Below are 25401 nucleotides of genomic sequence, written 5' to 3'. Positions count from 1 at the left end.
AATCATACATGCATCATATAATTCACCCAACTTGGCAACAAATGATATTTTAATGTAGCAACAAATCTGGCAGAACTACGCAGTTGGTTTGTAAAAATCACCAAAAATCCATCCGACCTCATATGAAGCTAAACTTTGGTCACAACACAGTAGACACATTCAAATTCATTCAGTTCAAAATTCACATCAAAATGAGGCCATTTGGTTGGTCAGATAGAAAACGAAACTTTCTGGGCAAGAATACAAGTTTCTGGCAGAATTGCGCAGTCGACTTCAAAAATTTATTAAAAATTCATCTGTCGTCAAAAGGGGCTGAAATTTACACACAACACAGAAATCACCTTGAAGTTTACTAACAAAAACAATTTGCACCAAAATAAGGTCGTTTGGTCAGTCAAACACACGTCGGAATCCTCTGTCCGAACACCACAGTTTTCAGGTTTCACAATTTCGAAATTAGGGTTTCTTCCTCATTCATCCAAACACAATTTTTCCTGCTTCCCACACACAATCATGCTTCAAAAGGCTCTCACAATCATGTTCTCATATGATCACACATCATTCACCAATGATTCATTCAAACTTCGCACATATTCATTCAAAATCGCATATTCACAATTCTTCTCATACAAAACACAAATTCCCACTGATTAATTATGTGATCTATGATTCCTACACTCACTATATGTATGAGGCAATCAAGAACAAGGTTTCAATGGAGAATATGAGGAAAAGATTTTAGTTATACCTTCTTGAATCAAAAATCAAACGGTAGAAGCAAGTATTTACACGATTCGTCGGGAACTCTTGAAAATCCAACTCCAATGGGTGCAAGAACAAGGATGGAAGGAATTTTGGAGTGGATGAAGAGATGGAGGAGAGGGAGGCGTGTGAAGAGAGGGGGAGGAGGGAGAGGGACGAAAAATGAGGAGGAATGGGGGCTAGGGTTTAGTTTATGTAATTATATAGTCCTAGGTTTAATCCCACAAAATTAATTAATTATGGAGGAATAAAATAGAGGTCAATAATAAAATCCCACAATTAAAAGAAAGGTAATTTTCAAAAACTTGGCTGGGAAATTAATAAGGAATTTATTTGGTATTTACTTGGGGGAGAAATAGATTCACAATTTAGGAAATAAAACAATGACTATTCCATAAACAAGGGAACAAAGTAAATTAAATCTCCAAGTATGAAATAATGAGGGAGAGGCCAAAAATTTTAAAGGTGTGCACAAGGAAAATTATTTAAATCCTCAATTAAATAAGAATAGGATTTAAATTTGGTAATTTCTTTATAGGAAAAGACTCACATAAAATAAGTAACAACTAAATAAATTTCCACAAGGAAATTTGAAGCATAAGGGGCGTGTGATATGGAGAGCACAATACAAGGAAAATATTCACATCCCCAATTAATTTGACTTAGGTATTAATTTGGTATTTATTTGAATAGAAGGAATTTCACAAAGCAGGGAAACACATATTATTTCCTTCTTAATCAAAGGCGCCGAATAATTCGAATATTAATCAAATTATGGTGAGGAAACAAAATGTGACAAGATTTAATTGTATTTAAAATAATGAAGGGAATCAACAAGGTACCAATTAAATCAAAGAAATAATTCATCCTCCTAATTAAATTAGGGGATTTTTTTGAAATCCCTCAAGAATAGGCTAGGGTTCAAAATTCATGTAGTACAAGTTTGAAATAGTTTGTTTTGGATTTAATTTGGATAAATATCCCAAAATAATTTTATTAAATCCAAGAACGAGAATATAGTTTCCAATAATGGGGGGGGGGGGCGAAAATAGCCACTTTATTTGGCTAGAACAACATGCATGATCTTATTTAATTTAATTTCCCTCATTGCAAAAAAAATAAATATAAATAACACTTCATTCCAAATCACCCATGACAATTTATTCCCCATAGTCAACTCAATCACGTAGCAACAATTAAATTTCATAAATGAAATTTCCAATCGACATATTAACATAAAAGTCGCAAAAATTTTGGGATGTTACAAAAAGGAAAATAAGCAAAAAAAGAAAACCTAATTTGTAGTAGGAAAAATAAATAATATTTTTCTATCTATTAATTCTACTAACTAGAAAATAAATAAAACCCAAAATATAATTTTCTAAGCCTCCAAGTCTTGTCTCCTATAACTGCATCATAGATGACGAACTAGATGATAACATAGATGACGAACTTGAGAATTTTATCTTGTTTAGGGAGAAATGCATAAGCGGGCATATGTTTGATAGATTCTTCGCAGTTAAATTATAATTTAGCTTTATCCTTGCAATAATTATAGCTACAAGGAAAATAATTAAACTTAGGAGTATTATATTCATACTTTATTTCGTGTAAAATACTCATCATGACACAGCTTAACTAAGCTAACTCATTAAGTAGATGGTGCTTCCAAGCGAATATAATCGTAGATAACACTCGGAAAAGGAGTCCCAACATTGAATTGCTTGATATATATTGTGTTGACTCGGTTCGTCACAAGTAGTGATCCCGCCACGTTCGCACTGAAGAGCCAATATCTCGCGTGAATCCCATGCCTTGCTATTGCATTCTCCCTCCCAATTCTCCCCGTTGTAAAATGAGGCTTAACACCTGCATTCGCCTCGTTGATCCACACCTTATGACATAAATGTATGATATTTCGATCAAATTAGTATAATCATAATCTAGAACATAATTTGAAAAAACAACATAGTAGTACAAGTGTAAAGAGAGTAATGTGAATATATTCATACTTGTAGTTGAGCATTGTGTGCGGCCACAAGGTCAATCCTCAATGTATAAATTCCTCTGCTCACGGTTTTTAGATAGAACTTGATTTGCCACGTTGTTGGTACGTAGACATTGTTGAAAGTTTTCCTGAAAATGATGCAATGTGAGAGTTGGTGAAATGTTGTTAAAAAAGATTATTGTGATAGTACCTAGTGACATGGGCGAAGAACCAATATCTTGCGTAATTGCTGACTCCAACGGTGTAGATTAGATCATTTTTGGGGTACAAATCTATATATCTCTCCCATAAACCATACTGAACCTGGATTATAAGTTGTTGAGAAGAAATTAATTTTGGAATGTGATGAAGTGATTTTATTAAATGTGGAGCTTACTTTTGTGTGGAGATGTATAGCTTGTTGACTAGACCGGGGGCAGGATCAGGGACGTAGAACTCTGAGCCAGTTCGATCAGGGATCCCGATTTCCCACAAAGTCGGTCCGTTTCTTGGAGAATTGTACACAAGATTACCTATTTGAATCACACTACCTGGTTTGATTATAATATAAACGTTGTGTTTGAAGTCTCCGATGATCCCTGGAACCGAAGCGTACAAGTTATAAATGCCTGCTCGATATTGTGAAGCTCCCATCTTGACCGGCCTCTGTCCAGAATTGATAGCCCTGATAAAAACAGTCCTCTTATTTAGCTGGTAAGACATTTTCTCTTGTAATCAATAGGCTGGGGTTTGACCTTAGTAGAAATGTTGAACCATTGTTGTTTACCTTATAAGTATCTTGCCATGATCCCGCAGCTCCGGGAGGGGCAAAGACAACATATGCTGATCTTTCTGGCTTCGTGGGACCGACATCATGCACGAAAAGCCTTCCTTGGACCGAGCCCCGTTGCCTGGAGTGAGGAAAGTCTAGTGATAATGAAAACTCATATGGCCATTTCAATATCTCAGCTGCCGTCTGATCATCATTAATTTCGTTTGTGAGCACAGACAGTTTGATTGGAAGGTTACATAAATTATAAGGGAAGAGAAAAAAGAGACCTGCCTCTTCGCATCTTGCCATAGAGTAATCGGCTGAGTTGCCGCATCTGAATTATGATATACAAAAATAGAGCCGAACATCTTTTTCCATGGCTCCTTGTTTTGTAAGAAAACTCCAAAGCCCAGGCCAGCATAGTGGTTGCTGAAGAATATCTGTAGGTAGACAAGACGATCATGCATCATTTAACCTAGGTGGTGCTACTAAAATAAATAGACTTCTTTTGTCATTTTAGTCTGTTCTATAAAATAATTATATTACGACTGATAAGGTGAGCCTGACTATCCACCACCACTACTACTACAATTACTTTTTATCTTTCTCTGTCATACATTAATAATTTTGCATTAAAACAACAATGTCCAGATAATTAGGGAATGGACAGAGTAGATCGAATTCGAGCAGTCTAAGATAGGTTTCCTCACAGATAAGGAAGTCGGGCCGACATGAGAAGTAAGATCCGGTTTGAGGGGACCTCCAGCACGAAACTCATCACTCGGTGTTATGACCTAGAATCCCACATGGGGACCAGAGCTAATCCACCCGTGCACATGACTATCCTTGTTATCGCTCGAGTACTGATACTTGTCGTCCACCTGCACCACTAGAGGACTCAGTCTCCTGCAGTGCATAACCTTATAATTATATTCCTATGATAATTACCTCTCCTTTCAATGCAGGATTGCTTGGATTTGTTAGTAAAACTGCTTCCTTATAAGCAAGAACTTTCCCGAATTTCCTGTCATCTTCGGTAGGCATAATCCTCTACCTCTCATCCGAGATTGCCAGGTAACGAAACCTAACACATTAGTTCCAGATACAAACATCACTTGGTAGATTCAACATTCTACATTGAAAGAAAAACGCAAAGATGGAAGTTGGTGATTGGCTGATTAATTGTAAGTAGTATTTTACTCGGTTCAATAAATTCAAATTTTATTGAAACTGATCCATCATGGTGTCACCATATATTCGAATTCGTACATTTAATACGACGTTATTCCGAATAATTATACCAATATATAAACACCTAGGTAACATAAGAATATTAATATTCTTACACATACCATTTCTTGTCGAGCTTGAACGCGAGTCTTGCTCTGTCAATGTTTAGAGCAGACCATCCTGCCAAGTGCTCGAATATCGCATACGTATAGATACCAGAGTTTCCACGCAACACTATATACCTACAAACAAAAAGAATGAGTGACATAGTTTGAGGACGATCGAATATCTGAATTCGGACAATCACCTCTTGTCTATATAGAGAGGGATGACATTTCGGCCGGCCGAGGGGTTCCATTTCACGGTGAAGGAAACTTCGATTTGATCATATGTTTGTGCTATAATCTTAAATTCCGTACATGCCAGTCTGCAAATTCACAGAAAAAAAATCTGTGTTCAGACATGTACATATAACATAATGATAAAATGCAAACTCTAAATATTTACGGGTCGATAACATTTTGGACTATCCCTGGCGCATCCCACTCTATATGTAACGCCCCACTTTCGGAACCCTAATTTCCGAAGCATAAAATTTTTGCATTTAATGCTTTTAATGCCGTGAAGTATGTGAATTAAATGATGAGTGAATTAATTGCATGTTTTCTGTGTGACCTAATTGCGTTTTGGAATTTAGATTTGATTTGATTAGTCAAATCCGTTGAGCATATGACGTGGCTGTTGAATAGTCAAAGATGTGGAACATATGACGTGGCCATTGAAAGGTAAAAGTGTTGAGAATATGTGGTGGAAGTGAAAATGGTTGAAATTGTGACGTGGATGTGTGAATAATTTATGCGGAGTGAAATATATTGTGGTGAATTATTTCCTAAGGGATGAGTGAGATTAAATAGGAGCATCAGTATTCATTTGGCATTTTCGACCCCTGTTATTATTGGAGAAGAAATCCTATTTTTCCTAGGATTTAATTAATTGTTTGGGATATTTATCCAAATTAAATTCAAAACCCGATTATTCCTTATTTTTCTCCATGAGAATTCGACCCCTATGCTTGTTCCAAGGGATATTTCAAAAATCTCCTATTTATGGGAGAAGGGAATTATTTTATTATATTATTTGATCCCTTATTTATTCCCTTCCATGAATAAATACAAATATACTAGCAATCTTACCATATCTAAGGAGATCTTTCCATATCCTATTTAAATTAGGATTTGAATTTAATTCCTTGTGGGAGAGGAATAAAAATCGCATACTTCCCTATTTTAATGGTGGAAATTATTATTTTATTCTGCTCCGTATTATTTTATTCTACTCCGTGAAATACCAAATTAAATCATATGCTAATTAAATAGCCTTGATTTTGAATTCCTCCTTATTCTTCTCCCATAATTCACGCCATTCTCCCTCTCTTTCTCTAACTCCACATTATTCATTTAATTAATTATGGAGAATCAAATCTTGGAAATTATCTCTATGAATAAGGGAGGAAAACCCTAACCCTAGCCACTAACTACACGCCACTCTCCACTCTCCCACTCTCTCTCAATTTTTCTTCTATCCTTCTCCAAGAATTCTTCATCTTTTTTAGAAGAATTTAAGTTGAAGCCTCAATAATTGTTGAAGAATCAAAATTTTACTTTGTTTCTACCGATCGTTTCGATCAAGAAAGGTATAATTGAATTTCTTTTCCTCATCCTCTCCATTGAAACCTTGATTTTGATTCCTTCATGCATATAATGAGTGTAGAGATCGTAGATCTAAGATTTAATCGGGTGGGATTGATGGTTGCATGAGAAAAAGATATGTATATGCGTTATGGTTGTTTATGAATGAACTTATGGATGATTTGTGGTGAATGCTATGTGAATATATGAGAACATGATGGTGAGATCTTTTTGAAGCATGATTATGTGTTGGAAGCATGAATATATGTGTTTGGATGAATATTTGATAAACCCTAATTCGAAATTTGGAAGTATAACAACTGTGGTGTTCGGACAGTAGATTCCGCCGTGTTTTTGACTGACTAACCGATCTTATTTTGGTGCGAAATTTTAACTGAGTAAACTTCAAGGTGTCTTCTGTGTTAAGTGTAAATTTCAGCCTTTTTTGACGAAAGATGAAATTTTAATGTATTTTTGAAGTCGACTGCGCAGTTCTGCCAGAATTTGTATTCTCGTCCATTGATTTTCGTTTTTGATTTGACCAACCTAAAGATGTTATTTTGATGTGAACTTTTAACTGGATGATCTTTGATGTGTCATCTGTATTGTGGTAAAATTTCATCCCCAACGGAGGTCGGACGAATTGTTAATGATTTTTACAAAATGACTGCGCTATTCTGCCAGATTTCTATCATACAAAAATAATCTATGTTGTTAAGTTTTGAATGATATACATGATGCATATGTGTTAAGGAACCCATTCTATGATGAAGTGATGTGTTGTTCGTTGATGTAAGCTATGGTGTGTTTCCTTGTGTTAATGAACGTTTGGGATAGGTAAATTAAAGTGACGATGGAAGGAACGTTAGGGCATGCATGATAATTTTTGTGATGAAAGGCTGATTGTATTGTGGTGTTGACAAGGGTTGTCGTGCGTACGTGAGCACAAGGAATGAGGGTTGCTTTGAGTTGTGTATTGTGTTATCTAAACAAGCGAGGTGAGCTTTCTTTTAAATAAGGACGATGTCCTAAATGTTTTATCGATGGGAATGAAACTGTGTTTATCATGCCTTGTTTGATTTTAACGTGCATATCTGATATGACTTTATGCCATTATTATTTAAATCGAATTCGGGTCCTCGTAGGGCCGCAAACCCTACTTGTTCTAGTGTACACCTATGGTAGATCGTGTGCTAGCGTACGGGTTGGCCGGTCTAGTGACTTGGTTTGTGGCCACATTCCAAGTCAGGTATTGGCAGATATGTTAAACGTCTATGGGAAAAATGACTGATCAGTCGACTTTTGAACGATGAAATATTTTGGTAGCTCGGGCCTTTCTAAAAATAAAAACCCCGATGGATACTTGAAAAAGGCATGATAAATAATATTTTGATAAGTTGTTTTCGGCATGAGTCCACTGAGTATTTTATAGTACTCAGCCCTGCATATGTTTTCCCTATTTGCAGGTTGAGCGGCGACGAGAGTATGGTATTGTTGAGCAAGTTAATTTAAGAATGAATTGTTTATCTTTGATCTGTGAGTGTCGTTGTGTCTTCATACATAACTTCACTCTTCTCTTCGATGCTTCTGCTGAAACCTGTTTTACTTATTGTTTAATCTTGACACTATTTTGAGTTCCGTTTTAGAATCTAAAGACATGATACGTTTTGGAGTACGCTGAACCCGTATTATTTTGAATACCAATGATAATAATTGTTTTTCTCCTTTTGGTCTATCTGTCAAAGCGTCACCCTTTTCTCTTGATTTATTGTTCATTTATTTCCTTGGTCAAACCCCTTTTATAAAACCCTAGCTTTTTTCTTTGATTGCGTTTAAGTTCTGTTAAGTCGCGATCGCCGTATTTATTATACCCTAGAAGGGCGGTCGTGACAGTTTGGTATCAGAGCCTCAGTTTGTTTCTGCTCTGGACCCAAGAGCCTTGTTGAGTCAAAGGTGTAAATTTACTAATTGATAACCGTCGAAGGCTCAACACCACGACTCGTCTCCGCCCAACCACGAAGAATGAGGTAACAAGCGTTTCGATAAGTTTGATCTGAACCTGTGAAATGTTAAAGTGTGATGGGGATATTCCTCTGGTGGAAAATGAAATTATTTCGATGGGAATCGAAGATAATATGACGTCTTTGAAAATGTTGTTTGGAAGTGTGGGATGATGAAAATACATGGATATGAAATTGCTTAATACGACTATGCCAAAAATGGTGAATACTGTTGTGCACACCCCGATAAGGAAAATCGGCGAATATGTGATTGGACTTCTATAAGTTTGGATAGATGAAATTCTAAATGATTGAAAATTACATGAATTGTGAAACGTGAAGTATGAGTGTGATTACTTGATTATACTATGAAACAACACTTGTGAGAAATAAGTAAATACTATGGCTTTTGGAAAATGTTGTGAAGATATGAACCAGGAGACACTATGAGATTATATAATTGCTTTTGTTTAACAGTGAGGCATGATGGCGTTGAATGTGCTGGATATTGAAGTATGATTGTGAACTTGTATTGGTTGATGTTGAGATTTGGTATTACGTCCACCAAACTGCAAAATTTACTTGAAGAAAATACATGTTGCTTCCAGGAACGACAAAATTTTATGCCTAGGCGGTTAAAATTTCATGACTATGAAACTGTGAAATGCAAAGCATGATACGCGTGTAGTTGCGAGTTGTGATTGTGATACAGATGAGCATGAACTGCATGATTTATGAAATGCGATTCCATGGATGATTGATTGACTGAGTGTTGCTATTCACATATATTAATGTACGATGTTTGTTATGCTATGGAACACCAAATGATTTATACGAATAAATGTGTTGATTGTGCAATATATGGATGACGTTTATGTGGTAAAAATTTATGACCGATGAAGTATGAGGTATTGTGGAGAACCACTATTAAAGTGAAATGTGGAACTTTTGAACATCGTTGCGAACATAGGAGCCATATGAAGCTTGAGTTAGGTAATGATCAAATATACGTTGAAGTACGAGACTTCAAGCTATACTTGAAATTATAGAGTGCCTACGAGGTAGGCCAGACTGAAGGTGCTAGAACTTAGTTGTAAGTTGACAACTGCAATATCACTTTCCTGAGTGATAAAACCAACGTAAGTATATATTTCAAACTTTGATGTATCCTCACAATGGCGAGATCAAACGTAAGATCTAATAAAACTATTCAGTCTTGCATACCATGCCAAAGTGGCGATGCGACACAAGTACGACGACGTTTACGACACTTTAAGACCACGTGTGCAATGACAATGCATTTCGAAAACTACGTGGCATGGCAAGAAGACTTTGAAGACGCGACCATCAAAAATAGTTATTAATTTCGACGATACGATGAATCTCAACTTGGAATCCATGATTTCATAGAACGATGTTACCATGTTCAGGCTCGCGAAAATGTGCGAGGGAGTGCGACCCTCGTAGCTAGAATGAACGTTTTACTGTCAACAGTACTTACTTGGATTCTAAGTTCCTTTCGGGACGTTTTGAATAAATGTGAGCCTTGCCTATTTAAACACCTTGGTTGACTCCCAATTTGCATGTAATGTCCATTATTTTTTTTCCCTATATCGAGTCATGACTCACTTGTCTCGAAAGTTTGTGTTTGCCTTGGTAACGTTGGATAGCTTGATTGAGAGTAGTCTCCTTTGATTCATCACTCATGAGGACAATATTTTGACCTTATGAACTTCCGTCATTGAACTTCATTCCTAAGGTTGTTTGCAGTTATGACCTTCAGTATAATCACACCTCCAGACATGTTTTCTTCAAAGGATGGAATATTATTCTTGGAACTACTGGTTCACCTCTTTATTTTGTAACCATGTATGTAACAAGTTCTTTCTTGCAGAAGTGAAATTCTTTTTAGCTCAGTTTCACTACATATATTGTTTCATACTCAATGATTTTTCTTTCTGCAACACCAAGTTAAGGCTATCCTGTTCTCTTCTTCCTTAACGGGTTTATCGTGTTAAATTTCTGAAAAGTTCCATTCACTTTGAGTTGTCTTTAACAAACCCGCGAACCCATTGATGTGATTTCATCTTTTCCAATAACCTGATGTTGTTGTACCATCATTTGTACTACTTCATGACATTTGTCCATGTTTCTAAATCCTGCCGCGACTGATTATTTTAGGCCTTGACATGTTTGAACAATATCCTTCATTGCTGTCCGGAATTTTGCAAATTGTGATCTAGCAGTCGGCTATGGTATTTGAGAATTTTTGCAGTTTCATTCTGTTTCCATGACCTATCTCATGTTCTTTCAAGCTCTCATCAGAAGTAAATTCTCAAAGCTCTATGGGTTTTATTTGATACCTCTAAACCATTTAATTCTCAGAATGGACGGGTTGAGTCCAATGAAACTCAATCATTGCATTGTTGTTCTTGTTTCCTTGATTAATTTTGGAGCCTTCCCGACTAAAGACATCCTTAGCAATGTTGCAACAATTTGAAATCTGTTCATATCCAAGTAAGACTGTTGGGTCAAATTTGGAATCCTTGATACTAGACGGTATGGAAATGCAGTAGTCGACTCGGATATACACAAGGAATAAGTTTCTATAGTTAGACATGCTCAAAAAATGACACACCACTCCCGAGAGAAAAGGAAGTGGGATGATTCTCGGACTCCATACGACGGAAAACAGTACCAGTCGAGTCAGCATCGATCTCAACACGGAGGAGGACAACATACTTCTAGTCAGAGAGGAGACTACCGATCCAGGGCACCACAGTGCAACGTATGCTCTAAGTATCACTTCGGAGAATGTCGGCATCAAAACGTTACCAAGTGTTACAAATGCGGAGGGAATGGTCACTTCTCTAGGGAATGTCCGAGCAAGAATGGAGGATCGGGATCGAGGCAGAACGATCAAGGATCCTGTCAGCAATCAAGGGCACCGCAGAGTGAATCGAGGGAAAATCGCGACCAGCTGTCACGACAACAACAACCCACTCAAGACTTCCGTCTCCAGCTAGAACGTACGCGTTGGAACAAAAACAACCGAAGAGGGAGCAAGGCGATCGAGAAAAATGAAACCTAACAGGTATGGGCAAAATTTTTTGACACTCCTGTCGTTGTGTTGTTTGATACGGGCGCATCGCATTCATTCGTATCTGATTTGTGTGTGAATACATTGAGCTTGCCTGTTAGCAAATCTGAACATAAGATGGTAGTGTCTTCACCAGTGGGTGGGACAATAGAAATCTCTCGAACATGCTCGAACATAGAAATCGTTATGGGAAACCTTAAGTTAGTCGCTCACGATCCGCAAGTTATGGCGATGGGAGATATCAACGTAATTTTAGGGATGGATTGGTTGACCGCGAATTTTGCGACGATTCGTTGTAATGAGAGATAAATATCTCTACAAGCTCCGGGGAAAGGAACCCATTGTGTACAATGGATTCTCGATGAACCGGCGAACCGCTATAATCTCTGCACTTCAAGCTACCGCAATGATGAAGAAAGGGCATCTTGCATATCTCGTTTATCTCCACGGAGAGGAGATGGATGAAAGGAAAGTGGAAGACGTCGCTGTTGTGAGAGAATTTCCAAACGTTTTTCCCGAAGCGTTACCTGGATCGCCGCCAGATCGACAAGTGGAGTTTACAATCGACCTCGAACCAGGAGTCGCACCTGTGTCTAAGGCACCGTATCGAATGGCGCCTAAAGAGTTGGAGAAACTCAAGATACAACTTCAAGAGCTCATGGACCTAGGATTCGTTAGGCCTAGTGTCTCACCGTGGGGCACACCGGTGCTTTTCGTCAAGAAAAAGGATGGGTCGATGAGAATGTGTATCGGCTATAGAGAGTTGAACAAATTGACTCTCAAGAACGAGTATCCACTGCCGAGGATAGATGACCTGTTTGACCAACTCCGAGGAGCTGGCGTGTTTTGAAAGATGGACTTAAGGTCCGGATATCACCAACTGAGAGTTCGAAGGGAGGACATACCGAAGACCGCATTTCGTACAAGATATGGTCACTATGAGTTCGGTGTGATGTCGTTCGGTCTAACGAATGCACCTGCGGTATTCATGGACTTGATGAACCGGGTATTCCATCCGTACTTAGATAAATTCATTTTGGCTTCATAGATGACGTCCTGGTCTAGTCGAAGAACGAGAAGGAGCACGAGGAGCATCTACGAATCACTTTGGAGACGTTGAGGACCGAGAAGCTATACGCCAAATTTAGCAAGTGTGAATTTTGGCTGAAAGAAGTAAACTTTCTTGGACACATTGTATCGGCAGAAGGAACCCAAGTGGATCCCGCCAAAGTTGAGGCAAGTTTTCAACTCTTAAAGGAGAAATTGACCACCGCGCCAGTGTTAGCTATGCCGGAGCCTGGAGTGAACTACGTAGTCTGCACCGACGATTCGAAGGTGGGACCAGGATGCGTGTTGATGCGGAACAACAAAGTGATCGCCTAAGCGTCACGACAATTGAAACCGCACGAGTTGAACTACCCAACCCACGACTTGGAGCTAGCAGCAGTAGTGCATGCCCTAAAGATTTGGAGGCACCATCTCTACGGAGTTCGATGTGAAATCTTTACGGACCACAAGAGCCTGAAATATTTCTTCGAGCAGAAAGATTTGAACATGCGACAACGAAGATGGCTCGAATTAGTAAAGGACTACGATTGTGGCATCAACTATCACCCTGCCAAACCAAATGTAGTGACAGATGCTTTGAGCCAAAGGAATCATTCGCAACTAGTTGCTTTTCTGATGGAAGAGGAAAGTCTAATACGAGAGTTTAGTAAAATGCAATTGGAAGTGGTAAGGGCACCTGAAACAGTGGAAGGCCGAATTGCCACCTTAGTGGTTAAACCTAATCTAAGAACGAGAATCATTGCAGCACAACGGATGGATACGAAACTTGTAGAAATTCGAATTGAAGTGAGAACTGGCAAATCTGGAAGTTTTAGTGAGGAGTCCGACAACGCCCTCACTTTTGAAGGGAGACTGTGCGTACCAAACGACGTGGAACTCAGGAACGAGATCATGAGTGAAGCTCATGAGACTCCATACACCGCTCACCCGGGAAGCACGAAGATGTATCGAGACTTGAAAAGGTCCTTTTGGTGGAATGGCATGAAGAGAGACATAGCGGCATTTGTGGAGCGCTGCTTAGCCTGCAAGCAAGTGAAGGCTCTACATCAACGACCATACGGAAACTTGCAACCACTAGAAATTCCCGAGTGGAAATGGGAGCACATCGCCATGGATTTTGTGACGGCATTGCCAAAGACGCAAAAAGGGAATACTGCCATATGGGTAGTTATAGACCGACTCACCAAGTGTGTGCATTTCATACCGATTCTCGTAATGCATGGATCGAGCACGCTAGCTCAGATCTACATAAAGGAAATAGTGCGACTACATGAAGTCCCAGTGACAATCACGTCCGACCGTGACCCGAAATTCACTTCAAGATTTTGGATGAGTCTGCAACGCGAGCTTGGAACTCGATTGAATTTTAGCACGGCGCTTCACCCGCAGATCGATGGACAATCCGAGAGGGCGATCCAAACTCTCGAGGACAGGTTAAGAACCGTGGTACTCGACCGCGGAGGAAGTTGGGAATTAGTGCTATCGCTGATCAAATTCGCTTACAACAACAGTCTCCAAGCAACGATAAACATGGCGTCGTACGAAGCCTTGTATGGAAGAAGGTGTAGATCGACGCTCTATTGGGACGAAGTTGGTGAACGAAGAGTACTTGGACCTGATGCAGTTAAAGAAATGATTAAAATTTGTTCGACAAATTAGTGAAAAAGAAAATCAAAGAAGCCCAGGACAGAGAAAAGTCGTACGCGGATGTCCGACGAACTGGCTTGCAATTTCAAACCGGCGACAAAGTTTTCCTCAAAGTATCCCCGTCGAAAGGGATAACGCGTTTTTGGTGTCAAGGGAAAATTAAAACCGCGATTTATTGGGCCTTATGAAATCCTTGAAGGAGTGGGTCCTGTTGCATACCATTTGGCACTACCCCAAAGCCTCGGAAATGTGCACAACGTCTTTCATGTGTCGCAGTTACGAAAATACGTGTTCGACCCAAAGCACGTGATCTGCTACGAAGAAGTTGCGTTGAATTCTGACTTGAGCTACGAGGAGAGACCCCAAATGGTCCTGGACAGAAAGGTTTAGAATTTTAGAAATAAATCGATAGCTAGCGTAAAAGTGTTGTGGAGAAACCACAGGTACGAAGAAGCCACGTGGGAACTTGAGGACAAGATGATGGAATTGTACCCGGAACACTTCTCCTGAAGGTACCAAATTTCGGGACGAAATTACTTTTAAGAGTGGTAGGATGTAACGCCCCACTTTCGGAACCCTAATTTGCGAAGCATAAAATTTTTGCATTTAATGCTTTTAATGCCGTGAAGTATGTGAATTAAATGATGAGTACATTAATTGCATATTTTCTGTGTGACCTAATTGTGTTTTGGAATTTAGATTTGATTTGATTAGTCAAATCCGTTGAGCATATGATGTGGCTGTTGAATAGTCAAAGATGTGGAACATATGACGTGGCCATTGAAAGGTCAAAGTGTTGAGAATATGTGGTGGAAGTGAAAATGGTTGAAATTGTGACGTGGCTGTGTGAATAATCTATGCGGGATGAAATATATTGTGGCGAATTATTTCTTAAGGGATGAGTGAGATTAAATAGGAACATCAGTATTCATTTGGCATTTTCGACCCCTGTTATTATTGGAGAAGAAATCCTATTTTTCCTTGGATTTAATTAATTGCTTGGGATATTTATCCAAATTAAATCCAAAACCCGATTATTCCTTATTTTTCTCCATGAGAATTCAACCCCTATGCTTGTTCCAAGGGAGATTTCAAAAATCTCCTATTTATGGGAGAAGGAAATTATTTTATTATATTATTTGATCCCTTATTTATTCCCTTCCATGAATAAATACAAATATACTAGCAATCTTATCATATCTAAGAAGATCTTGCCATATCCTATTTAAATTAGGATTTGAATTTAATTCCTTGTGGGAGAGGAATAAAAATCGCCTACTTCCCTATTTTAATGGTGGAAATTGTTATTTTATTCTACTCCGTGAAATACCAAATTAAATCATAGGCTAATTAAATAGCCTTGATTTTGAATTCCTCCTTATTCTTCTCCCATAATTCACGCCATTCTACCTCTCTTTCTCTAACTCCACATTATTCATTTAATTAATTATGAAGAATCAAATCTTGGAAATTATCTCTATAAATAAGGGAGGAAAACCCTAACCATAGCCACTAACTACACGCCACTCTCCACTCTCCCACTCTCTCTCAATTTTTCTTTTATCCTTCTCCAAGAATTCTTCATCTTTTTGAGAAGAATTTAAGTTGAAGAATCAAAATTTTACTTTGTTTCTACCGATCGTTTCGATTAAGAAAGGTATAATTGAATTTCTTTACCTCATCCTCTCCATTGAAACCTTGATATTGATTCCTTCATGCATATAATGAGTGTAGAGATCGTAGGTCTAAGATTTAATCGGGTGGGATTGATGGTTGCATGAGAAAAAGATATGTATATGCGTTATGGTTGTTTATGAATGAACTTATGGATGATTTGTGGTGAATGCTATGTGAATATATGAGAACATAATGGTGGGATCTTTTTGAAGCATGATTATGTGTTGGAAGCATGAATATATGTGTTTGGATGAATATTTGATAAACCCTAATTTGAAATTTGGAAGCATGACAACTATGGTGTTCGGACAGTAGATTCCGCCGTGTGTTTGACTGACCAACCGATCTTATTTTGGTGCGAAATTTTAACTGAGTAAACTTCAAGGTGTCTTCTGTGTTGTGTGTAATTTCAGCCTTTTTGGACGAAAGATGAATTTTTAATGAATCTTTGAAGTCGACTGCGCAGTTCTGCCAGAATTTATATTCTCGTCCAGTGATTTTCGTTTTTGATTTGACCGACCTAATGATGTGATTTTGATGTAAACTTTTAACTGGATGATCTTTGATGTGTCTACTGTATTGTGGTAAAATTTTAGCCCCAACGGAGGTCGGACGAGTTTTTAATGATTTTTACAAAATGACTGCGCTATTCTGCCAGATTTCTATCATACAAAAATAATCTATGTTGTTAAGTTTTGAATGATATATACATGATGCATATGTGTTAAGGAACCCATTCTATGATGTAGTGATGTGTTGTTCGTTGATGTAAGCTATGGTGTGTTTCCTTGTGTTGAAGAACGTTTGGGATGGGTAAATTAAAGAGACGATGGAAGGAACGTTAGGGCATGCATGATAATTTTTGTGATGAAAGGCTGATTGTATTGTGGTGTTGACAAGGGTTGTCGTGCGTACGTGAGCACAAGGAACGAGGGTTGCTTTGAGTTGTGTATTGTGTTATCTAAACAAGCGAGGTGGGCTTTCTTTTAAATAAGGATGATGTCCTAAATGTTTTATCGATGGGAATGAAACTGTGTTTATCATGCCTTGTTTAATTTTAACGTGCCTATTTGATATGACTTTATGCCATTATTATTTAAATCGAATTCGGGTCCTCGTAGGGCCGCAAACCATACTTGGACTAGTGTACACCTATGGTAGATCGTGTGCTAGCGTACGGGTTGGCCGGTCTAGTGACTTGGTTTGTGGCCACATTCTAAGTCAGGTATTGGCAGATATAGTAAACGTCTATGGGAAAATGACTGATCAGTCGACTTTTGAACGATGAAATATTTTGGTAGCTCGGGCCTTTCTAAAAATAAAAACCCCGATGGATACTTGAAAAAGGCATGATAAATAATATTTTGATAAGTTGTTTGCCGCATGAGTCCACTGAGTATTTTATAGTACTCAGCCCTGCATATGTTTTCCCTATGTGCAGGTTGAGCGGCGACGAGAGTATGGTGGTGTTGAGCAAGTTAATCGAAGAATGAATTGTTTATCTTTGATATGTGAGTGTCGTTGTGTCTTCATACATAACTGCACTCTTCTCTTCGATGCTTCCGCTGAAACCTGTTTTACTTATTGTTTAATCTTGACACTATTTTGAGTTCCGTTTTAGAATCTAAATACATGATACGTTTTGGAGTACGCTGAACCCGTATTATTTTGAATACCAATGATAATAATTGTTTTTCTCCTTTTGGTCTATCTGTCAAAGCATCACCCTTTTCTCTTGATTTATTGTTCATTTATTTCCTTGGTCAAACCCCTTTTATAAAACCCTAGCCTTTTTCTTTGATTGCGTTTAAGTCCTGTTAAGTCGCGATCGCCGCATTTATTATACCCTAGAAGGGTCGTGACACTATACCCCAATACCTACATTTGAAAACAATATAGGAAAAAGGTCAGTTGAAAGCAGCAACAATAAATTAAACAAGCAAAATTCAAAATTCTTGGATTTGCTTTTAAAAGTTTTTTGTTTATCTAATAAAAATAATGATTTTTTTTTTGTTACTGACCCTCTTTGTGAGTCTTTAAACTCGGGTTCGAGGACGTTGGCGATTCCGTTATATGACTAGCCGGCGATCTGGCCCGACGGATTTAGCAGACTGAGTTTAACAATGCCGTTGTCTATCTCCACCTGATTTTTCATTTGTATTTTTAATCATGTTAATTACTTAGAATTTGTGTTTTTGATTCAAAAATTTTTAGATAAGAAATTTTTTCATTTTAGAATTGAAGCTTACAATGCCAGGCGAAAAACGCAGTTGGAGTGGAGAAGATGCGGTTGCTTTGAAGCAGCCTGCATTCATGAGATAAGGTAATAAAAAAAATATGATTTTTTATACATTTTCTCAAAAATCTTTAACATATTCTTTTTGACCATTTATGTTTTGATATACTCCACTACGAAACGCAAACTAAATTCGGAGTATTTAATATGACAATATCTGGAGGTGTAATCAATTGTAAACTACACTACGAAACGCAAACTAAATTCGGAGTATTTAATATGACAATATCTGGAGGTGTAATCAATTGTAAACTACACTACGAAACGCAAACTAAATTCAGATTTTAGTTTGCATTTTGTAGTGAAGATGCAATTCGCAGTATAATAGAACTCACAATAATTATTGGTCTCAAACTATAGATATGTACTCCCTCCTTCCATGATTAATTGACACAAATTTTATTTTTCGTCCTTGCACGATTAATTGACACCCTTACTAATGGATCTCACATTTCTACTAACTTATTAAACTCACATTTTATTATAAAAATAGGATCCATATCTTTTTCTAACTCACTTTCCACTATATTTCTACTGAGTCGAGTCAAATATCAAGATTTTAAACAACAAACAACAACATTTTTTTAATCCATGATACTGATATGCGAAATGGACCAAAATGTGTAAATATAGAAAAATGAATATGGTAACAATATATATAGTTGACTTTCGGTTGTATTAAATTAATCTCATCAACTCATCAAAATAGTTGGTTTAACACCAAAAATAGAAGACTAAAAAATACATGTTGCGTGCTAACCTGTGTGAAGGAATTGCAGTAGTGGAATCGACAAAAAAGAAGAAGAAAGAAAACATGAATCCAAAACATCCCATTAATAAGCAATTTCGAGTCGTCTCCATATTCAATAGCTTCATTCCCTACACAATTAGTAAATTGTATAATTATGCATTTTCGAACAACATATCAAAAGAAGCACTAATTTTTCAAAAACCAGTTGTAAATAAGAGAATTTCATCATAGTATATACGTGCAAGTTATTAATATATTTACCTCGAAAAAATTAAAATGAACCCTAAACAATTAATTTAACTGTCTCTTTTAATTCCTCTTCACGGTTTCTTCCCTTCTATCCCACAATAATTAATGGCTTCATTCTTTGCCATTTCTCAACTTAGATTCTTCCCTTTAATTTTATTGTAACTGTAATTTTTGGCACTATATTTTTTATTTACTCTAATTTTTGCTGCAATTTATGATCCAAGGAATGAAAGTGCTGATGTTGTCAATAGACTAAATTAAAAATGATAAAGTTGCATATGTTGCCTACAAACTAAAAACTTTCAAGTTACATTTTGTAATTCTTTTTATCTTTCTTTGTTACATAAAACTGTTGTACATCTGAATGTTTTAGGTTTATAGTAGAACTGTGATCTTTTAAGTTCAGTGTTATCTACTAATAATTTGTTTTATTTTGACTAAGAAAGGATAAAATTTTTCAAAAAACCAGTTTTAAAAAATACAATAGATAACAATTATCCATTTTAAAACTAGCTTTTTTTCCATGTGATGTGAATCAAATGATGCTCATTCTACTCCAAGATTTCTCCTATTTTTTATATTAAAATCATCTTTCAATTAATCATTAAAGTTTGATTATTATATATTAGTTGATAGATATACATGTGGAGTGACTACAATAAGCCAAAGCGGTGGGGTCTGATTCAAAGTGTTCGTTTCCTATTAAGACAATGTCCAAATTCTTTTATCTTATCACCGTTATCTTCGTCTTTGAAATAGTTTCACGTGGGTACCTTGTATGCCTCCATCGGAGCTCGGATGAAAAAGTTATGACCATTTGACGAGACTGCGCGGAGCAGTGCAAACCCGGCGAAAACGCCAGGGTCCAGTAGAAACGCCCGGTTTGGCATAAAAAACGCCCGGGTCGGGCGTTTTTCTCGGAAACTGCCGAATTTAGTCTTCAAATTGGTTTCTGGAGCAGTTTCTGGGGATTTTCAGATATTCCAGACGAGAAAGGAGGGGAAAAGAGAGGAGAAAGGAAGAGAGGAAGATTGGAGGTGCAATCATTCAACTTCCATCATCCCCAAGAAGATTTGCTACCATCTACACATCAATTTCATGAGTTATATGGTTCTTCTTTATTGGTTGTGGATGTATAACTAAACTTTTACGTTGCTCCTAATTTGTGAAAGATGTGAATTACTTTTGGATTCTATGGATCAGTATTAATTTAAAAATAAAAAAAATAAAAATAAAAGTAAAAGAGAATGAAAGTGCTGATGTTGGTGAATATATAATAGCCATCTACGTGTTTTATTTAGAACTGTATCTGATACTATACGATATTTAGGCGTTTAAATGATAGCAAATGGAATCATTTTTTAAATAAGGTCGAGAATATTTTTTAATAAATGCTTGGTTCCTACAATTTTATCAACGGAATATTTTTCGATTTTTTTTAATTTATAAGATTTGAAAGTTTTTTGGGGTCATAGCTATATTTAAAGTTTCTACATTTTATATGATCTTTGGGCATTAATTTCATGTTTCTTTGCTTGATTGCAATTAATATAGCAGTACGTATTTTTTAATAATAGACCAAATCCAACTGCCATCGGTTAAATTGACACCAAAATTTTGTAAATAAGCACAATTTAGAATGTAAAAAACAGTAGAGGATAAATTATTTTAATATTTTATTTTTTTAGGATACTTTTATTTATGTCCTCTAACTTTATTGGGATATAAGAACAAGGACGTTTTTTAAACTTTAGTAATATATTTAAAAACACAAATTAACAAAACATGTCCTTAAAATGTTTACTGTTTTTTATAGTGCATTTATTAATTGTATGACTATTTGGCTTGGATTTTTTTACGTAACTTTTGAAAAAATCAATATAGATCAATAATCTGAGAACTTGATATGTTGTTAAGAGAAAAAAAAAATTATATACTATATATATACGCTCTTCAATTTTTAATCTAATAAGAGTGGTTTATATCTTTTTGGTGAACGGATTCCTTTACAAATTATTTAATGTATAACTAATTGGCCCCTTCTGCTGCAACTGCAGGGGTAACTACGTCATTATTATGTTAGGAAAATATATAATTAAATTTATTCTTGAAAATCACCATTATTATTAAAAGATTCGCATAAAATTAATTATTCACAATATTTAAATGGAATAAGTTTAATTATTTCCATTTTCTTTAAACTATCAAAAGGTATAAATGAATTATTTCACTTCTTTTTCTTTATAATTTTGAAATTAGGTAAAATACTCCTTTTATGTGGAACTTGTCTTGTATCACCCCATATATATATATATACATGATTACATACCTTTTTTTAAGTTTTTAAAAAAATTAAAAGATTTATTAAAATTATTTATTTAAATTTATGAAGTATTTCTTTTAAGATTTTGTTTTTAAATTTAGAAAAATGAAAGATAATTATTAGAAAAAAATTAACATTTTCCCTTTGAAACTGAGTTAGAAAGTTTATTTTTTACATTTCTTAATTGGAATGGTCAAAGTGAAACGAAAGTGAAAGTGCAATTAAATATGAAAACCCCTTAAATTGTGAAGTGACGAAAAATAACAAATTTGTATATATTTATGTAAATTATCATTGCTCCTTTAAATATTGTTATCTAGCTATAAAATACTACTCCATTTGTCTGTGAATAAGAGTCTCGTTTTTCCATTTTAGTTTATCCGCAATTAGGAGTCTCGGTTCATTTTTACCAATTATCATAAATGGTAATAGTGTCATACCTTCCACTAACTCATTCAACTCACATTTCATTTAAAACCAATATATACAAGTAGAACCTCTATTCCACTAACTTTTTTTCCACCCACTTTTCTTAACATTTGTTAAAACTCATGTCACCAAGAAATGAGACTCATAATGGTGGACGGAGGGAGTATATAGTATGTGACATAAAAATTTCACCAATTTTTTACTCCGTTTCATTTCAATTAGATGAACGGAGGGAGTATATAGTATGTGAGATAAAAATTTCACCAATTTTTTACTCCGTTTCATTTCAATTAGATGAAGATAAAGTTTAACAAAACATAGTCGACCATTGTGGCTGATCCAGAACCAAAATATGGTAGGGCTGAATTAAAATATTAAAAAAATGAGTATAGTTCTAAATAATAAAAGTAAATAATATATTAATGAAAATATAACAATACAAAAGTAATATAAATAAAATTGTAAATATTTAGACCCCATAAAAATTTAAATGCTTATTTTTATATACAAATAATAAGATGCAAACATATACTAAAATAAGTATTTCATAGCAATAAAGAAAATGTACCAAATATTTAAAAAAATTACTTAACTAAAAATTAAATAATACAATAAAATAATGTATATAAACTAATAAAAATATAGATTCATAAAGTATTTTAATGGTTTAATTTGGTAATAAGATAATAAAGAAAGCTTGATTTGGTAACATGAAGTACTACATCCGTCCCATAAAATACTCCCTCCGTCCCGTAATAGAAGTTCTATTTAGTTATAACACGAATTTTAAAAAATGTAAAGAAATTGGATTGAATAAGTTAGTAGAATATGAGTCTCACTTATATATATATATAGGGGAGCGTTATTCTCCTATTCATCCCTGAGATCCTTTATTCTTCTTAATATGGGCCGTTAGATCTCATTCATCAAAGGTCCAGATGATCTGCATTATTATACTATAATGGTGCATTATTAGTCGGTGTGCATTATTCAACTGAAAATCTGCATTATTACATAATAATGGTGCATTATTAGTCGGTGTGCATTATTCAACTGAAAATCTGCATTATTAAATGACACGTGGCACCAATCTAACCATCGGATGACAAAATCGTGGGGCTGAGATTAAAAAGAACAAAGAACAAAAGATACAAAAAGGAAATGAATACATCCCTATATATATATATATATATATATAGATAGATATATATATATATATAGGACTGTGATCAATACCAAACCACTCATAAACCTTAAACGCCGAACAACATCATTATATGAGAACCTGGAGTTCATTATAATGAACTTCAGATTTCTAAACTATGCATGATGATGTAATTGTTTTTAAATCTCAGAATTCCCTATAATGAACTACAAATAAAGTTGTAATGAACTCCGCGTTATTATATAATGATGTGTTTGGCGTTTAATGTTTTAAACTAGTTTGGTATATAATACAACCATATATATATATATATATATATATTAGTTTTATAAGAAAATAAGAGTGAAATAAGTTAGTGGAATGTGAGGCCTACTTATCATTTATGGTAAAAATGAAATAGGACTCTTATTGTGTTATTGTGGAACAGACTGAAATGGTATAAGTTGTAAATAAAATAAAGTGTAGGAGTAATATGTTGTTTAACTATTCTAGAATTAGAAAGTTTATATTTTTTAGACACAGACTAATAAGGAAATAGTTAATAAATTTCAGGGATGGAGAAAGATTTTTCTACACATGGTGGGAGCGATTTTACTATTTTTAACACTATCCTAAAAGATATTTAGGCTCTCCGGATGGCCAAGAGGGAGCGGAGGCCGCCTCCCTGATTCCGCCAGTGTATATGTGTTTGTAACCTTACTAATACAATAAGGAACCTTACTAATAAAAAAAGAAATCTTAGAATGGTTAAGTGTGTATTATATTATAAATATGAGCAATGAGTATGGCACGAGAATTAAGATAAAATTAGTAAAGTAAGAAAGAGGAGGAGAATGGTATGGTAAAGTAAGAGAGAGAATGAGAATGGTAGTTAAAGTAGTGTTATTGGATAGTGAGACCTATATTATTAAATTGATTTCACTTTTCAAAAATGGAATGCACATCTTTTTGTGGAACAAATAAAAATAGAAAGTGCACATATTTTTATGGGACGGGGGTATCTTACCATGATCTCTATTATTTTTCTTCATTTTAGAAGAGCATATGCAATTGCAAACCACAATTTAATTGATAAAATGGTACTTCCTTCTCCCATCATTACAACTGATTCTACTTAAGGGCCTTTTTTTAAGAATAAGTATAGAAGAATAAACGCCAACGATCGTCTCTTTAGACATGGAATCCAACGAGTTGAGGATGATAGGTGTACCCTTTCAAGGAGGAACGAGAGACTATTGAGCATCTCTTTTCAGCTGCAAGTTCTCCTCCAGCTTGTGGTATTTTTGTTGCTCTCAATGGGGTATCTCGTACTACATCCCAAACCATGCAATGGCAAATCTACTCTCATGGCGTGGTACACTGCTCACAAAGTTTGATATGAAATCTTGGTTGTCACTGTTCTACGTTATTATTTGGACAGTTTGGGATATCAGGAATAAGGTTGGTTTCCAAGGCCTCAATCCGAAATGGGAGCTTGAGAAAAAAAATGATGTTTTGGCGCCTCGGCATGTGGACTCGGGGTTGGTGTCACGATTTTCCCTTCTTGTTCGGATAAATTCTTGATAATTTGAAGGAAGACAGGAAGTGGGCAGGTTCGTGTCAACCTGAGGCTAGGTGGTAAGCTTTTCGTGGCTTTCTTGACAATGGTTTTATGGTACTTTTTACTTGTCGTAGTTTTTCTTTTCTAACTGTGTTTGGGGAGGAGTTTGTTGCTCCTGTTGAAAGTTGATTCAATTATTCTGTAAATATTAGATTAGCTAGGAGTTGGTTATTATTAGATTAGGATAATGTCAGTTATGGAAGTTATGGATATCAGTTATGGATACAAGTTAGGAAAAGTAGTTATTCTTAGCATTATAAAGTGTTGTTGTATATTACGTTTGTACATATGTGTTTTATCAATAATAGAACAGAAGTTTCCAGCCTAATCCTTTACTTTGATATGATTATACCACAATAAGTGGTATCAGAGAGATTAATATTTCCATGTTTGATCCCCACCCAAATTAAAAGGAAAAATGGCAGGCAATGGAACAACATCTACTTCACAGTCCCAAATTCCAAAATTTAGGGAAAATAAATATCATCTATGGAGTTCAAAATGAAGACTATGTTCAAATCCCAAGAACTGTGGGATTTGGTGGATAACGGTTTTACTGAACAGAATCCGGCACACTGAGGGAGAATCGCAAGAAAGATGCTAAGGCCTTGTTCTTCATTTAGTCAGCGTTGGAAGATGATATATTTCCAATGATTT

The 25401-nt window shown here is 35.8% G+C and overlaps 1 pseudogene; it reads right to left on the bottom strand.

Moving 5' to 3' along the window:
• Positions 1-2413: 2413 nt before the first annotated feature.
• Positions 2414-25363, bottom strand: LOC121766888 (annotated as a pseudogene).
• Between the last annotated feature and the right edge of the window lie 38 nt (positions 25364-25401).

Source organism: Salvia splendens, chromosome 15, assembly GCF_004379255.2.
Source record: "Salvia splendens isolate huo1 chromosome 15, SspV2, whole genome shotgun sequence".
Classification (NCBI taxonomy): Eukaryota; Viridiplantae; Streptophyta; class Magnoliopsida; order Lamiales; family Lamiaceae; genus Salvia; species Salvia splendens.
The sequence above is the reverse complement of the archived record's forward strand: the minus strand, read 5'-3'. Positions and strand labels throughout refer to the sequence as shown.